The following is a 15,647-nucleotide window of genomic DNA, read 5'->3' as shown; positions in this document are numbered from 1 at the left end:
TGGACACAGTGTGTCTAGATGATGTTCAGACTGGAAGAGGGGTCACATGCATTAGTCACGGGAGTGAGATGAAGGATGGATGGAGCAGAGATCTTGTGTTCATTTTGGCTGAGTTCCTCTTGTCCCACTGTGAAAGTCCTTCAGCTGTAATGAGTGATTATTGTTAGTCCAACTTCACATTTCCTCTAAATAAATCACAGGCGACAGATGGATTTGGAATATTCTGCATGTAATTCTGAACGGAGTTGAGACCCCTCAGAGCAGTTACAGGTGAGTTCATGTGCTGTGGTGTGGTGTGGTGGTACTATACCATTGAGAATTGAATTGTGTGAGCTGTCCTGCAAGACAGCGAGCCTTTTGCGGTCAGTGATGTGTAGGCTTATAATTATGTCCAATGTATCCAACTATTGTTAAACTACTGACTATAAAGTAACGTGAATGGAAAAGAAAATAGTGGAAAAAAGGTGAAACCAGACACCTTCATGCCTCCAAAATCAACTTTGTATGAATTACTTTCAATTGCTGAGAGAATCCTCAAATGTGCCCTAATCTGCAGTCAGCTGTTGCCAAAATGTCAAATTTTAACTGAAGCGAAAGAACAACCAGCAGGAACCATAATAAAGAAAACAACAACAACAAGTACAAATCAAGTTCAAGTTCAACTAGTTTATTTGTCATATGTATAATACAATGTATAAATACAATGAAATTCCTTGTGCTCTGAGCACCCTCAGCCTTAAACACACAAGGACCGACATTAAAGGGGTGTAGACCTACATAACTATGTACACAGGATACAAACATGTCTGTACACAGTACGTGTAAACATAACACGATCCACAATACAATACAATACAATAATAGTGCACAGGCCCGTATCCAGGATTTCGAAATTGGGGAGGTCCAGACATGGCAAGGGGAGGCGGATTCGGCGGCGCCCGAAAAAAAATTGAGTTTTTTTTTTTACATTTGTTTGCCATATTTAGAGGAATATCTCATTTTTAATTAACATTAGGATACTGTTGTGATGTAATTATTCAGTATTTTCTCCTTTTCTCACTCATTCAGAGCAAAGAGGGAGATATATAGCATGATGATAATGCTCTATATCTCCCTATTTGCTCTGAATACACCAGTTAACATGACACAGACTTAACATGATAGAAATATTATCAGCAAACTTAATGACTAGACTAATTATTCTGATCTGAATGGCATATATCAAGAAACATTGACTCCTCTCTTTGCTGTATAGTGGGAGGTGCATTTTTGAGTAGGCTATTAAAATAGCATGTCAAGTTCACATTTCTTTATTGCCAGATTAAACAATTCGTATTGGTTGTTGGTTGGTTCAACACAACATGTGCGTGCATGCGGGCTTCTTCTTCTCTAGCCTACAAGCATGTAACTTCCTTGATTGTTATTGTTGATAATTCTATTTAAATAGGCTACATTTTCATTTCCAGAAACGTTCTTAAACAAGAAAGGAACATAGTGCACTGCAAAATATTTTTAATTACATTTGTAAAAAGAAAAAGAAAAAAATGGAAAAAATCTTTTTTTTCCCTGAAATTCTTACCGAGGTCCGGACCTTGGTGACCTCATAGCTAGATACGGGCCTGATAGTGCACAACAAAGTGACAGTGCGTTGCAGTGTGTGTAAGTCAACTGTTCAGCAGCCTGACTGCCTGAGGGAAAAAACTGTTACTGAGACGGGTGGTGTGTGATTTGATGCTCCGGTAGCGTTTTTTGGAAGGGAGGAGTGAGAACAGGGTATGGTGTCTTTGATAATCTTCTCGGCTTTCTTCTTACAGCGAGTGGTGAAGATGTTATGGAGATTTGGTAATTCTGTGCCGATGATTTTAGCTGCTGTCTTCACAGTCCTCTGCAGCCGTCTGCAGTCCTGGGCGGTCAGGTTGCCGTACCACACTGTGATACACCCTGTCAGAACACTTTCTATGGTACAGCGATAGAAATTCACAAGGCCTTTGGTGCTCAAGCCAAATTTCTTGAGGCGCCTCAGAAAGTACAGTCGCTGCTGTGCTTTCTTGAGGATACACTTGGTGTTGAGAGACCATGTGAATACCTTGAAGCCCACAGCGCAGTGGTGTGGCCATTCAGCCTTATGGCACTTTAGGGGGTATCTCAATAACACGGCTCGTTTTCAACATGGAAGTTTGTCCTACCCTAACCCTAGTCTCAACGCCAGACCCATGAGAGTTCTTACACTGATACACTACATTACTGCATGCTGCAGATCTCTCTCTGGGTCTGGGACACTCCTCTCAGCAAACTGGTCTCAGAAGTGACCCATTCACTTGGCCAGTGATTGGCGAGTGATGGATTCACCCTTCACCAGTCAGTAACGACTGTGCGATCAGTGACGGCACGGGAGGCGCAGCCCATTTTTCGAACCACTCTCTCATTGGTGCTACGACCTGTCACTCATTCAATTTCAACTCAAACTAGACCCACCCTGAAATACCAGCTGTGGCTGTGAAGCGGCACAGACTCATTTATGTAGTATGCAGAGTGCAGCAATTCAACATAATATTTGAGTCTGGGGATAGACTACCCTAACCCTAACCCATCCACATTGCTCCAGCCACTCCCCCAACCCACCCCCTTCACTAAATGTCCATGAGTGTGTGTGGCTGCGTTCCGATCTGCTAATAGTTCCCTGTGAAGTGGACTGCACAGGGTATACAGCCATATTACTTAACATGGCTGAATACCCTGTGCAGTCCACTTCGAAGGGGAACTACTAGCAGATCGGAACGCAGCCTCAGGTGTCCTGACATTTGCATCTCCTTCCTCCCCCCCCCGGCCTGGCCTGCTGCCAGTGCTGTGTGTGTGTGTGTGTGTTTGTATTTTAATTTGTGAAGAACCATGCAGCTTTGAACCAAGCTTTGTACTGTATTACCTTATGAGGTCATCTGCTTTCTTTCTTTCTCCTGGTCTCCACCCAACAGGACACAGAACAGAACCACTCTTCTGTCAAACACATAGCTGCCACTATGCCCATCATTCGTGTTGGTTTTGATGACCAGTCCCTAAGTAGTGAAGGCAGTTTCGATCCGTTCTTCACAGATGCCCCAGAGACTGAGCCCGTTAAGGGCCAACACTTCCAGCGCGCTCAGCTGCTCCGTGGCCCCAAGGCCTTGCACCCTGATGTGGATCACTATCAGCTGGCCCTCATCAACGTGGGAGGCAACTGCTACACCTTCCCCTGGAGCACCCTGGAGGACTTCCCAGAGAGTCATCTGGGTCGGCTGGGCCTCTGCACCACCCTGGAGGAGGTAAAGGAGCTGTGCGACGACTACGATGAGGCGCACAGCGAATACTTCTTCGATCGTGACCCAACGGCCTTCCGGCTTATCCTGAACTTCCTGGCCAGAGGGAAACTGTGTCTGCTGCGGGAGCTATGCAGTGTGGCTCTGCACGGGGAGCTGCAGTACTGGGCCATCGCTATGAAAGAGATGGACCCCTGCTGCCGCCACCGCATGATGTGCCGCATGGAGGATGTGGCCGAACAGCAGAGCAAGGATGAAGAGTGGAAGCGGAAGAGGATGCCGCCGCCGAGGGCCCCTGCTGTGAAAAAGACGGGCCTCTGTGGACTGCTCAACAAGCTGGGAGAAGTGGTGGAGAACCCTCGTGCAGACATGGCAGGAAAGGTGTTCGCCTGTCTCTCAGTCGTCATGGTGGTGGTCACCGTGATCTGCCTGTGCATCAGCACCATGCCAGACCGCCAAGACGAACAGGCCACGGTGGGTCTGAACCAAAGCAAGGCTCCGAACAATTTTGAGGCCAGAGACTCGGGTAAAAGACAAAAACAAAAACATATACGGTTACTGTACAGTACTAGCAATCTGTTATTGGTTGGTCTTTGTGCCAGGCGATGTCCCCTTCTATAGAGTACAACAAGTCAGGTGATGTCCCCTTCTATATAAGTCAAGTGGTGATATTACCCGGCACCAAAGCCAATAGCACATGACCCGTTCAGTGCCCAGGCACCTTTAACAGTTTTCTGTACTGCTTGAGTATATTGAGTGTTATCTGTAAGTAACTGGAAGTATCTGTTGAGTATATTGAGTGTTATCTGTAAGTAACTGTAAGTATCTGTTGAGTATATTGAGTGTTATCTGTAAGTAACTGGAAGTATCTGTTGAGTATATTGAGTGTTATCTGTAAGTAACTGGAAGTATCTGTTGAGTATATTGAGTGTTATCTGTAAGTAACTGGAAGTATCTGTTGAGTATATTGAGTGTTATCTGTAAGTAACTGGAAGTATCTGTTGAGTATATTGTAATAATCCGCTCCCGGGATCATTAAGTGAGGAGGAGAAGAGGCAATACTTGGTACAGTCTTTATTTCTGGTTCACACTCATAGCTTCTAGCTACACACACAGCTCCTAGCTACACACACGTCCTGTCCGCTTCCTCGTATTCCCAGACTCCCTCACCCACCCGAGACCGGAAGTCCCCTATACTCTGGCTGGTCCGCTGCCTTCACGTAACGTCGTAATTGCCACCGACATGTCAAACTCTGGGTCGCCACATTACCCCCTCCCTTCTTAGGCCAGCTCCCACGCTGGCACCCACAACCCACACATATCCCCCTGTACCAAAACACACTAACACATCAACATTTTTCAATATCTTTTTTCCATCCCCACATTAAATTCTAATTCCCCACAACAGTCTTTTCTTTTCTTTTTTTCCACACACCATCATCTACATCAGGGGCGGTTCTAGGCCTTTTTTGGGTGGGCTTTAGCCAACCCAAAAATAGTCTCAGCCCACCCAAAAAAATAGAGGCAAAAAAACCTTTTTTTTTTTTTTTTTTTTTTAATCCATGGTGGTCATTAGTAGCAGTTTCTGACCACACTCAATGCGCTGTGTGCGTGTTCCCCCCCCCCCCCCCCTCTATGTTCTTAGGGTGGGCTGAGACAAAAATTTAGGGGGGTTCAGCCCACCCAAAAAGTTTCTAGAACCGCGGCTGCGCAGGCGCTCCCTCCTCCATCTATCTGCCTAATCCCACATCACTTCACACAGGTCACACACACAGTACAGCAGTGAAGTGGTCCTCCACAGACCACACAATCGTTCTCCCCACTCATGATCAATGAAACTGTGAGGTGAGCATTGAGCAGTCAGAGTCGTTAGTAGTTACTTAATTAGCGCATATTAATATGCAAATTAGCGCATAACGTTGTTTCGTAGGCTAAACAAAAGAACTTGTCGCTGTGCCTGCCAGACAAACAGGTGGACTGGAGGAAGGTAGGTAGGCTACCATGGCACCAGCCAGCCATGTCATGCTAGCTCGCAGTAAAGCGGGTGTAAATGGATGCGATGTTTTTTGAGAAACATAAGGGACGTGACAAACATATTTTCAAACGGGTCCCTTGATATCTGAATGAAATTAAGCCCTTCAGAATCGAAACTCCTGCTTTAGTGCTTACAGTATATTATTATCTTGTCGGAATATTATTCCAGCCAATAAGTTAGGAAATTCCCTTTTGATTTAATTTTACTTTTGTTTTGCCTACAAAGCAAAATGTTACTTTACTTGAAACTCCCCTGAAGTGATTTTGGTATTATTTATGCAAGCATAATTCTACCATATAGTAACCTGTATGCAAAATATATATAGTATATATAGGGAAACAATTATTTTTTCATCGCTGTAAAACCACAGAACGGTAAAGAAGATATTGATGTGTGTAGTTCTTCATAGATCTAGTCTCTTCATTTTGATCTCAAAGTGCGCCAGTTTGATCCATTTTTACTTGAAACTGTACAAAATTTTCTTCCGGGGGGGCATGCCCCCGGACCCCCCTAGGGGTTCAGTGGTCCATGACCTTTGGGTGGGTTGAGCCCACCCAAAGCTCTGATGCTAAAACCGCCCCTGATCTACATCATTGACATTTTCAATTAAACATTCCCATTCCTTTAAATTCTACACACATTTCTATCCCCCCTTTCAAAGCTTCTGTCCCATCTGAAGCACTCTAGTCCCTCCCAACCCCCAGTGAGGTTAGTCCTTCGCAGGGTGACTCTCTTCGGTCCCCCCCCTGTGCCCTACAGTCATCACACGCACTGCAGTAGCTCCGCACGTCCCCCCTGTGTTTGCCCCAGTAGCCAAATGTCCGAACACGGCGGAGTGTCTCTTCAGCTCCGAAATGACCGGATCCGGGGGGACTGGATCTGGGGGTCCTATGTGCCCACCGTAGCACCAATCCCCGCAGGTAGCTGGGTACAATCGCCTGGAACCCCCTTTTTCCTCCCCCCCCTTTCCTCTCCAAAATCCCATCTACATCCAGACGCAGGTCGGTAAACATCTCCCACAGTCCCCTCGTGGCCCCGGAACACATGCAAATCTCCTCCACAGGGGGCCGGCGTCCGGCCGCCACCCACGCGAGCACCGGACCGATGTCAGCGTCCTCCTCCTGCCTGTAGTTCCACTCATCCACGTCGACATCCATGATGGTCACGTCGTTGTCCGTCAGGTCCACGTCTACACAGTACTCCTCTTCCTCCGCCTCTTGCACACGCTCGTCCCCCCGTCCCCCTCCCCCAGGGGGCGGCGTGTTCAGGGCCGCAGGGAGAACACAACTGACGGCGATCTCCACCTTGGCTTCCTGCACAGCAACTGTGGGGGGTGTGGAGCAGTCAGGTTGGGCTGGTTCCTCCGGCGTTGACCCCTCTCGCTCACCCGGAGACAGGAGCGTTGCTCTCCCGACTGTAACAGCGTTCTCTTCCCCCCGGCTGCACACATTCTCCTCTGGAGACACAATCGTCAGTCCCCTGACTCTAATAACGTTCTCTTCAGCCTGTGTCCCTCCTTCGTCCTCGACAGACTCAGTGCAGTTCCTGGCCAAATGTCCAGGCTTCTTACACGACCAACAGAGTCTCACCTGCCAGCCGCCTGCGCATCTCTCCTCTCTCGCTGTCCTCTGTCCTCTGACAGCCTCCGGACACTCCCTGGCCAGATGTCCAAATGCCCCGCACGACCAACAGACACCCGGGCGCCCCCAGTACCGTTGCTCCACGTACCTGGTTTGCCCCGAATGAATGCTGTGACACCACCTCGCCAGATGACCCTGTGCTCCACAAGTCCAACACAGTCTCTGCGGCTCCTCCGTCCACTTTTCTCCGTGCTGCGTGACCTCCTGCAGCCGTTTCATAAGCTCCTCTGCCCAGACAGGCGTCGCTTCCAACAGCCGTCTGATCTCCTGCATCAAGCAGGCCTCCACGCCGGCAAGCACCGCGCTGAACTCCTGCTTCAGGCGTGTCTCCATGCCAGCCAGTACCGCGCTGAACTCCGGAGTCGGTAGCTCCTCCCTCCCCCCGTCCAACGACGAGGGTCCACCAACGTGTGCCATTCCACGTGGTGTTTGTAGCAGTTAGCACACCAGCTAACCCCCAGCTAGCACACCAGCTAGCCTCCAGCTAGCACGCACAGCTAGCCTTGCAGCAGTTTAGCAGACACAGCTAACCTTTCAGCAGCTAGCAGACACAGCTAGCCGCCCACGCCTGGCCGATCCTCCAAGGCGTTAATTTTCACTTCTTCTCCACTCCTCCTTGCCCCTTCTCACACGCCAACTGTAGCACTCAAGCCGGCCTACTTGAGGGAAATCCAGCCCGATTAGCTTGCAGCTGGCTGGAACCTCTGCGACGAGCAGCAACAGTCCGTCTCTCCGTTCCTCTTTTTTGATGCTACCGCACGAGGCGAGCGGCAAAGTTCGTAGTTAACACTTCTATACACCAATGTAATAATCCGCTCCCGGGATCATTAAGTGAGGAGGAGAAGAGGCAATACTTGGTACAGTCTTTATTTCTGGTTCACACTCATAGCTTCTAGCTACACACACAGCTCCTAGCTACACACACGTCCTGTCCGCTTCCTCGTATTCCCAGACTCCCTCACCCACCCGAGACCGGAAGTCCCCTATACTCTGGCTGGTCCGCTGCCTTCACGTAACGTCGTAATCGCCACCGACATGTCAAACTCTGGGTCGCCACATTATTTAGTGTTATCTGTAAGTAACTGGAAGTATCTGTTGAGTATATTGAGTGTTATCTGTAAGTAACTGGAAGTATCTGTTGAGTATATTGAGTGTTATCTGTAAGTAACTGGAAGTATCTGTTGAGTATATTGAGTGTTATCTGTAAGTAACTGGAAGTATCTGTTGAGTATACAGTGTTATCTGTAAGTAACTGGAACTGGAAGTATCTATTGAGTATATTGAGTGTTACTGGTAAGTAACTGGAAGTATCTGTAAGATAACTGCAAAATCTGTGGTGACTTGATATGTGAAATGGTTAATGATTGCAATGTTCTTACAGTAACAATATAATCAAAGCTTGTTCTGAAGGCTGGTCTGAAGTTTTTTTGTCGCCACAGGGTCAATGTTCCCCAAAGTGTCGCAGCATGTTTGTGGTGGAGTCCGTTTGCATGGCTTGGTTCACGTTAGAGTTTGTGGTACAATTCTGCCATGCACAGAACAAGCTGGACTTGCTCCGCGGGCCTCTGAACATCATTGATGCCATGGCCATTCTGCCCTACTACGTCTCGCTGCTCGTGGACCTGAGAGATGAGTATATGCAGAATCATGTTGTTCACGGGACGGGGAGGAGCTACCTGGAGAAACTGGGTCTAATCCTGCGTGTGATACGGGCCTTGTACGTGATGCGACTGGCTCGCCACTCCCTGGGCCTGCAGACCCTGGTCCTGACCATGCGGCGCAGCATGAGCGACTTCTGCCTGCTGCTGCTCTTCATCTGCATGGCCGTCACTCTCTTCTCCCCGCTGGTCCACCTGGCTGAGAGCGAGCTGGCGCCGACTGCCGCCCGCTCGCCCCAGCTCAGCTTCAGCAGCATCCCAGCCTCGTACTGGTGGTCCATCATCTCCGTGACCACGGTGGGGTACGGCGACATGGTGCCACGCAGCATCGCCGGCCAGCTGGTAGCGCTGTTGAGCATTTTGTCTGGGGTCCTCATCATGGCTTTCCCCTCCACCTCTATCTTCCACATCTTCTGCCGCACCTACACGGACCTCAAGGTGGAACATGAGAGGCTGTGGAAGGAGAAGAGGGGCGCCAAGCTCGCTCAAGAAAACCAGAGAGGAAGAGAGTTGCGGCCAGTAGCATATTTTTTGTCGTGTTTAGACGATCCACATTTCCTGTCTGTGCTGGTTGAAAGCGAGAGTGGTCAGCTGCTTCTTCCACGTGCGGTCAGTTGAGTCCCCATTACACACACTCCATTGTGTCGAAATATGTGGAAATTATTTGTGTACTTTCAAGACAAATCTATTACATTTGCATCTATCTAAATGTAACCTTTGTAGACTAGATTCTAGTCTAGTCAAAACAACCATTAGTCTGTTGTAATCTAGGCTGCAAGAGTATTTTGGAAGGTATAAATGGTGCAAAAGTTAGGATATGCCTATTTTTCAAATTACTGTAGACAAGGGTTGAGAGATAGGGTATTTGTGTTTGTATTATTGTTGTTAAAATCTTTCAACTGAGAATTACTGGGACAAAAGCCTCTTGGAAAAAGGCAGAGAACAGCTACAGTAAAAAAAAATGGCGGGGAGGCAACGAGCATCACACATTTAATATGTCAAACTATAAGCAGTACTTTTCCCACAGTATTTGCAGTGCGAACCAAAACACTGTAGCAGCATGTTTCATTGAAAGTCTATTATGTCTGTGCTATAAGGCAGTGATTCTCAACCATTTTATAATATATAATAATAATAATAATAATAGATAGGACTTATATAGCGCTTTTCTGAATACTCAAAGACGCTTTGAGGACCTTAATGTGGAAGTGTGATTGTAATTGCTTGAGTGACATCACTGGTGACGTCGCTGATAACGTCACTCAGACCTCATTTACGCCTGACATTAAAATGTGTTTTGGGTGATCAGATTGCAATCGGATAGTGCTTGACAACATTAACCTGATTACATTTACACCTGGTATTAATTTGTGTCTCCAGTGTCCACATTGAGTTCAGATCGGATCAGACAAACTCCATAGCGTAGAGCAGCAGAAAAACAAACAATGTGTCCCTGACCACCTCCAGAGGTGGTTTGGCCAATCAGATCGCAATCCCTCCTCAATGTGTCTTTGTGTCTCTTTACACCTGTAATTTCAAGTGGTCAAGCAGTTGCAATCTGCAATCTGATCACAGAAAATGCATGTTAGTGGCTGGTGTAAATGGCCTCAGTCTCACTGATGGCATTGCGGTTATTCGGGGTGACGTCAGTGGCGACATCAATTCTGACTTTTTTTCCCTGTCTCAGGGTTCTGACACTGAAATTGAAATGCTTTTTTTCTCTTTTCTCTCTGAGTTCTGGTTTTGATCTCAGAATTTTGACTTTAAATTCTGAGCTCTGTTTTAAACTCAGAATTCAAATAAATGTGTCACATGTCCTCTTCCATGGGTTTAAATTGTGCGGTGTAAAAAGCTTCGCGCGACCCCACTTAGGGTCGCAACCCCAAGGTTGTGAACCACTGTTTGGAGATCCTGCATATCACTGCTCTGAATGTCTTAACTCAGTTGAAGTGCTTCTCGGTCTTTCTAACTTTCTCATTCTCTTTTCTTTCTCTCTTTTTATCGTACACTCCATGTTATGGGTATTGTGATTGCAAGTAGTATCTGAATACTGGAGCAAGATGGTGCAGATATGCATATAGGATCATGATGTTATGATGCCAAATATGATTATTATTGTTTTATTTTTAATTATTGTTCAATTTGTTTTTATTGTCTGTGCTGTTGTGTCTGAAATGCTGAAATAAAAGATAAGTAAAAAATTACCCTAATTTAGTCCATAGACCCACATTTGATGAAATGTTGTCTCTCAGACCCAAATCTGAGAATGTTTTATTGTTCGATATGATTTTGTACAGAATGAACATTTTGTACATGAATATCTGTATTAATTAATACACAGGACAAGATGTTACTCTCCCTTGTGCCAAAATCTGAGGAAAAACACATTTAGAAGCCCAAACCAGAATAAAACAAGCTAACAGGCTAACAAACTAATAAACAAGACACAAATCACCAGTTACCTACCCTAGCCAACAGCAGTATGAAGCATGTCATTGGGGTTTTCAAGTGGGCACCTTCCTTCACGGTTGTTTCGTTAAGTTAGGCCCACGACACCTCAAGAAGGCTTAACGGTGTAATCCAGCGTCCTGGAAACACCCTCCTCCATGCTACCACTGCACAACTGCATATTACCTCACCATCTAAGCCTAGTTAACCAGGTCGGTTTGGTATGACATTCTTAACTACACCACCAGTACCACTGTCAATGATTCAGCCCTGTTGATGTGCACAGTCAATCATGACCAACAACAAAAGCAATCAATCAATCTTACCTTAGCGAGCTCCCCAGCTAGCATGTTTCCTCCTTAGCCACAGCCATTCACTTGCTCGTTCTGCTGCCTGAGACATGTTGCTAACCGCAAGCTTCAGGCTCCGTCCCCGAATGCCCAACTCAGTTAGTAGGGCAATGACAGACTTTGCCACAAAACCACGGCAGCCCACCTCTACAGGCCGCACTCGAGCCCTCCAACCTCGCTGCTCTGCCTCTGCTGCCATTTCAGCATACCTAGCTTTCTTGGGTGTCCACCCGCTATGCCGACCACCCGCAATGCCGACCTTAGGTTTAGGTGTGGGGGTGGGAGAGGTTAGGTTTTGGGTTAGGGTCTGGGGGAGGTTAGGTTTAGGCGTGGGGGGTGGGAGAGGTTAGGTTTTGGGTTAGGGTCTGGGGGAGGTTAGGTTTAAGTATGGGGGGAGGTTAGGTTTGACGTGGGGGCTGGGAGAGGTTAGCTCCACCGACACGCTGCACGCCGCCTCGCTCAGCTGGTTCTGCTTGTGGGCTATCGGCATTGCGACCTGTCGGCACTGCGGCCTGTCGGCACATAGACGCGGCACCCTTTCTTGCGCTCATAAGCCTCCTCAACTCGATCTTCCCAGGGGACTGTGAGTTCGATAAAATAAACTATCTTCTCTACCTCAGACCACAGTAACAAGTCCGGACGTAGCCGGGTGCTAACTATAATATAATATAATATATGCTGGGATGACTAGCTGTTCATTCAACCCTCATTTCCCAGGCTCCACCTACACTTAGCTGCCCTAACTTGTGCCTGACCTTAATTGGTCTAATCTTTTCTCCCTCACGTACACATTTGATCTGTCTAGTCTCTTTGCTAGCAACTAGAGAATTTACTTCTAGCCGCTTTTCCTCAACTGCAGCTGCCAAACATTTCAACACCTGGTTGTGATGCCAGGTGTATCGCCCCTGGGAGAGACTGACCTTACACCCTGACAGTATATGCCTCAGTGTACATACACTAGCACAAAACGGGCAGGCACCATCTTCGCCCAACCACTGATTTAGGTTCTGGGGAGATGGCAGCACATCATAAGTAGCCCCTAGAATAAATCTAATTCTGCTGGCCTCCATGCTCCACAACTCTCTCCACTTCAACTTTCTCTTCTCGACACTCTCCCAGTTCACCCACTGTCCTTGCTTTGCATGCGACACTGCCTTAGTACATCTTACTGCCTCCTCTTGCCTATGTACGTCTTCAACTACCATCTTCCTCTTTTCTATTACTGATGCCTTGTTCCACACAGGTTTCCCTATGCACAACCCTACGCCTCCACGCCCGTGCTGCACCTGGCCTATGATATCCCTGTGTCTAAGAGCTGACTGTGCTTGCTGTACTGCCTCCTTTGGGTTCCACTTCCTCCCTGTTTTAACTGTGGGCGCTACACTCTACACACTTGAACTCCTCTGTCAGGCTAGATAATGGCAATTCCAATATGCCTTTCCCATATAAGGCTGCACTGCTTAGGCAGCGTGGGACTCCGAGCCATTTTCTAATGAATGAGTTAATCATCCTTTCTAGCTTTTCTACCTTTGAAAGGGGAACCTCATACACTGTCAGTGGCCACATCAACCGAGGCAACAATCCAAACTGCAAACACCACAACTTTAACTCTCCTGGGAGCCCTGACTTGTCTATACTTGAAATACCTTGAATAATTTCCTGCCTCACCTCCTCAAACTGTCCCTTATCACTGAGACTTGCATCATACCATCTTCCCAAACTCTTGACTGGTTTCTCTAACACTGTAGGCACCACCTCATCATTTATAACAAATGTCTTACCTACTACCCTCCCTTTAATGATTGAAATACTCCTGGACTTACTTGGCTTCACTTTCATTCTAGCCCACTGCAGATTACTATTTAACTTATCCAACAATCTGCTAGTACATGCAGTATTGTATTGTAGGCAGAGACATAACAGTGAAACTTTGATCAAGATAGTAATTTCTTCTTAAAGTTTAACAATTCATTAATTTGCTGGGGGCCCCCAGGAACCTTCTAAAGGACCCCTAGTGGTCCCTGTACCCCATGTTGAGAACCACTGCTATAATGGACACCAGTCCTGATCTAACTGTCAGAAAGGTTCTGTCCACCAGAGGGCAGACATGCTCTTTCCTTCGACATAACTCTCATAAAGTATTGGAAACCTCTTGCATGCCTTTTATTTGGCTACAGTCAAAAGGTACATTGCAAGTAGTTATTTCAGTCATTTACAGCCTGAAGGGAGACTTAGATGTAGCCACATTTGATTTCTGTGCCACGCAGGTGCATCAAACCTGCAATTAATCTAAAAAAGAAAGAAAGAAAGAAAGAAAGAAAGAAACCAACAAAAAGCATTGACTGTGAAAGGCACGCTGACTGTGTAGGCAGAGAGCGAGGCCTGTGGAAAACAACCAACGCTGCAGCACTAGTGGGCCTGTAAAAGAATGGAAAGCAGGCCAGAAGTTAATTCTGGACACAGGATGTTTGCCCCTGAGGAGAGTCAGACAGTTGATTCCAGGAATACGCCAACAGACACAAAGGCAGCCACAAGGAGCAGAACTGGGGATTTGAGATGGAAAAAGATCAGAGAGAAAGAGAGAGAGGGAGAGAGAGAGAAAGGACAGAGGGGCAGGAACTGTTTGTGTACGTGTGTTTGCACGTGCCCGTGCCCGTGTGTGTGTGTGCATTGTGTAAGTGTGTGTGTGTGTATGTTATGTGGTAGTACCCTACTAGAGCCAGTCCGTGGGCCCAGTAGGCCTGTCATTACATTCCCCTGGTACAGTCTGGTCTACAACGAAATGTCTGCACCACACACACACATGCACGCGCACACACACGCACACACACACACACACACACACACACACACACACACACACACACATGCGCGTGCGTGCACACACACACACAAACACACACACACACACACACACACACACACACACACACACACACACACACACACACACACACACACACACACACACACACACACACACACACACACACACACACACACACAGTGCCAAGCAGTTATCTGATTCAGTGTTCATGCCACTATAAACCTTTCCCTGCTACACGACACACTTTCTATGCAGAGGTTCTTTGGCTCAATCGATCTCAGTGCCGCAGTGCTCGAGCCCTCGCAGGCCGGTGCCTGTCTCCAGTCAGCCCTTCACTGTGTGTTTGTGTTTCCCCCAGAGCTCAGGACAGAACCCATCGTTTCAATTGATCATTTGGTTTTTAAAGCTGCACCAGGGAAGATTTTTATGTAAAAATACACCCGTTTTCATTCGAGGGTCCCATCCCCTCTATTTGAGACACACCATAGATGCCCCCCCCCCCCCCCCCCTCTTTGACCAAATTACATTCTGGTATCAGAGATGGACACTGGAGGGAAGGCTTGGGAGAGCTGCTCTAGTTATACTCGTCCTCACATGTAAAAAGTAGAACACAGCAGATTCAGTGCTTGCACCTGATTAGTCAGATCATGGTTTCCTCTTACACCTAAAAAGAATTAGGACTAATCTGTATGTTTGAAAAATGTCAGCCGGTTGAAATAATATCTACACACATTGCAGAAACATCAGGTTCTAATCCTGTCTACAGGTATTGTGCACAGATCACACACAGTAGCCTACCTTTCCATTTACGCTAACCTGGGAAGGTAAATGTATTTATTAGCATTTATTAGATGTGTCTATAAGCAACATGTGCCACTGAAACCCTGATAATCACATTACTTTGTTACATTTGGGTTACCTACCTTACCTAACTTTTTCTACTGCATGTTAACCCATTCCAACTCATTCCAATAGACGGGTTTCTGTGCAACGTCATCACATAGAAGCCGCTCCACATCTTAGATTGTATGCTCCACACACTCGTTTGAGTTGACTGCCGCCTTGTTTAACAGCAGTTTGTAAACAAATTAAAACATGCATTAGCGCCACCCACACAAACTGCTCAAATGACCTAGCCCTTCAGATTACTTATTTTATTGTTAATGTAGGCATTACAGGTGGTATTTATGTAAAATGTAGAGTGACAGCTTGGAATAGGCGATCAGCTCGACCCGTCTATATAATAACTTTTGTTTGTTGTATAGTGTTATTATACTGTATACTAGGCATCTCGCGCTACGCGCACTTGATTCCTGCGTGGGCTCGCCTGCCCTGCAGCTCGCCGAGCTGGCCCTGCAGCTTGCATACGCAGCTCGAACGCTGTGCGGGCTCACTT

The 15,647-nt window shown here is 47.0% G+C and overlaps 1 pseudogene across 1 annotated transcript; it reads left to right on the top strand.

The window, feature by feature from the left end:
* Positions 1-3,017: 3,017 nt before the first annotated feature.
* Positions 3,018-9,244, top strand: LOC310800095 (voltage-gated potassium channel regulatory subunit KCNG4 pseudogene; annotated as a pseudogene). The gene is made up of 2 exons: positions 3,018-3,767; positions 8,408-9,244. The product of its transcript is annotated as a voltage-gated potassium channel regulatory subunit KCNG4 pseudogene (transcript).
* The last annotated feature ends 6,403 nt before the right edge of the window (positions 9,245-15,647 follow it).

This window comes from Poromitra crassiceps (assembly GCF_964638095.1).
Source record: "Poromitra crassiceps genome assembly, chromosome: 1".
In the NCBI taxonomy this organism is placed as follows: Eukaryota; Metazoa; Chordata; class Actinopteri; order Beryciformes; family Melamphaidae; genus Poromitra; species Poromitra crassiceps.
Note: the sequence above shows the minus strand (reverse complement) of the source record. Positions and strands in the feature narration are given on the sequence as shown.